The sequence below is a fragment of the Frankliniella occidentalis genome, unplaced genomic scaffold (genome assembly GCF_000697945.3).
Source record: "Frankliniella occidentalis isolate FOCC.00 unplaced genomic scaffold, Focc_3.1 Scaffold80, whole genome shotgun sequence".
NCBI classification, from domain to species: Eukaryota; Metazoa; Arthropoda; class Insecta; order Thysanoptera; family Thripidae; genus Frankliniella; species Frankliniella occidentalis.
Window position 1 is genome coordinate 901,095 of NW_026267210.1, and position 2,858 is coordinate 903,952.

Genomic DNA, 2,858 nt, shown 5'->3' on the forward strand with positions numbered 1-2,858 from the left:
CAATTTTGTACTTAGTGTACACAGGAAAGATGTGCATGCAAGAACACACACTAGTGTGTTCTTATCTTAGGGCACACAAAGAAGAGTGTGCTTTTACTAACGTAACGTACACACAAGGAAAAGTGTACCATATTTGTGCATGTTTGCAAGTACACTCCTCCTTTTGTGTACTAAGTACACCTTAACATCACCACCGAACATACTGCGGATGTCCCAAGAGACGGCCGTCGTATGTTTTCACCGACGCTGAATCTTGAGCGCCGAGCGAAAAATATGTTCCGACCGTGACAGGACTCGAACCTGCAATCTTCGGATCCGAAGTCCGACGCCTTATCCATTAGGCCACACGGTCTCGCTTGGTCTGTGCGCAGCGCGGTGGGACGCCACCCCGTGGCGGTACGCTGCGAGAGCGCTTTGCGCATGTCCTCCCGGAACGGAGAGTGGGGGAAGTGGGGAGGGGAGGAGGTGCGAGATTGTGAGGTGGCGTGGAGTAGTCGCGCGGAGCGGGAGAGGCGATGCTCCCGGCAGAGCTCTCTGCTCCACCGCTCTACCCCTTGCAGCACCTATGGGAGCTCCCACGGTGGTATCCCGTATTTCGAACGTTTCTTCGACTCGACGGGTTTTGACAGCCAACTGCTTTGGTAGCACGAATTAAAGCACGGACAAAAGCTGTTATTTTCCCCGAAATTCGATGAAATCTTTTATTTATTTACTTTTGTTTTAAATTACCCCCGCCCCGAGGATCATGATATGACTCACGCATACGGGGGGCATATCACACACGCACACACACAAGCGCGCGCGCGCGCGCGACAACCGTTGTGACAGGCGAGACCCGGGGGTCCTGGTCCGATCTCCCCGGTGGGGCCACCGGAGGGACGTCGAGGTGCACGGCGGGACGGCTATCACATCACGACCGTCTCCTCCTCTGACGTCCTCGCTCGTACGTCCTTGCCGGTCCTTTGCCTTCCCTCTCCTCCTCGCGGTCCTGAATGATGTGCCCTGTTCCGCTTCTTCTCGGATGGTCACTCCATCAGCAGTTCTTCTTCCACCATTTCGCCCTCTTCCCCTCTCTCTCTCTCTCTCTCTCTCTCTCTCTTTCTCTCTCTCTCTCTCGCTCCCGCCCCTCTCCCACCGATAATATAAACGTTTAAAATATCATTCCCGTCGCTTGGGTCATCGCGTGCGCGCACACATGCCCGTGAGTGGGTACATACTGCATGTAATCGACATAAATACCCGTTATTTAAATCAGTTCTGGGTAGGTACCCGGTGCCCGCTCAGCAGGGCCCGGCCAGGGCGGCCGAATGCAATCGGTGTTTAGCGGGGTGCCCAACAGCCTACGAAATTGTCTCATTGTGGCAAGTTTCGTCGCGTCGGCTCTTGAATGTATATTTATTTTCAGTCGTGCCAAGAAAGAAGTGTGATATTCCTGTTCGTTTAATTTCTGCAGGCATGTTGTAATGTGTCAACTGTTTTAAATGTATTATTTTATTTTTGTGTTTCGCCCTCCCTCTCCCCCTTCCCTCTGCTTAAGAAGCGCGCACTGCTCGCCTTCCTTAGACGTGAAAATATGGTTTTGCCGTTGGATGAATATTTAATCTGATAACAGGGGCGCCTCGCTGCCACTTAGCGCCCGGCACCTCGCTCGCCCCAAGAGCACCTGGTGCATATGAATTTTCCGACTTGCCTCCTTTTTTCAGTGTGGGCGGAGACGCTTGCTCACACACTCACAGTGCACTTTGTTCCCAGTCGCTGCACGTCCACAGTGGACGCGTCGAGTCGCAGGACACCGTGGTCACGTCGTTATGATGTCAACTTTTGCTCCTTTTTTTGTCCAGTTTTCCTTGTCTTTCTCTCTCTCTCTCTCTCTCTTTTGCCTTTGTCATTCTTTATCTCCACCTCCCTTCCCCGCACTTGCTTACCATTCCCGTATGTGTCTGAAACGATCCGACACTCCTTGCAGGTCATCAATAAAAATGTGGTTCACGTCAAGTAGGGAAGAAGGGTAAATTCACCATTTCCGCGTTTAATCCTAGGGGGTCTTCAGCAAACAGAATAATAATTAGCATCATTTTTGCCTTGAGGCAATTGATATTCATATCAAACAAATCACACCTACAATGTGTTCACGCTTTTCTGGGTTTTCCAGACCCCAAAATACACAGCCGCACAGCCGCGCTTGAACGTGTTAACTATTGAAATGTGGAAAAGTTGACCATTTTTTAAGGGGGGGGGGGGTACGACATTAGAGTTTCAGATCTTTAAGTGTTTCACTTTCCAGATCAACTACATTGCGAAGTGTTTAAATTTTCAGTCTATCACCTAAGTATTTAACTTTGCGGTGCTGAACACTTGCATGCGCTTGCCGAGTGAGCGCCTGTCGGTTGTCTGTGTAGGCTGAGCGCAATATACCTTTTCCGAGGGGGAAACGCTTTTGCTGGAGAATGAAGCATGGCCAGCGGGAGGTCGCTACATTGCGTGGTGTGTTTGTGTGAGAGAGTGAGAGAGAGAGGGAGGGAGGGGGTAGATGCGCGGCGTTCTGGTGCACCTCTGGAAGTGTTATTGCTACTTGTATATCGACGGCAGCCTGTTGACAAGGGGACGCGTTCCTTGTGCGGCCGCGCGACCAGAAAACAGCTTCCAGACGTATAGTAGTAGCGGACCGCGGGGATTTCCCAGGACTGCGGCTACCGCGGTCTGTTGAATAACGCAATGAGCAGCAGATAGTGTGCGAAACGTTTTGTCCCAGCCGTGGGCGGACTGTACTCGAAACAGTATTAATGCTTGGACTCGGTTTGGATTTATTCTGTGTGTTTTTCCTTGAGTTTCTGCCCGGGTGAGGGGGCTGAGTCACC

General features: G+C 51.4%; 1 protein-coding gene and 1 non-coding gene across 4 annotated transcripts in view; one reads left to right on the plus strand and one right to left on the minus strand.

Moving 5' to 3' along the window:
- Window positions 1-2,858, plus strand: part of LOC113211084 (neurobeachin) — a 293,174-nt gene that overhangs the window by 253,654 nt on the left and 36,662 nt on the right. The window lies entirely within an intron of this gene.
- Trnar-ucg (transfer RNA arginine (anticodon UCG)) lies at window positions 280-352 on the minus strand. The gene has a single exon. It is a non-coding gene; the product is annotated as a tRNA-Arg (tRNA).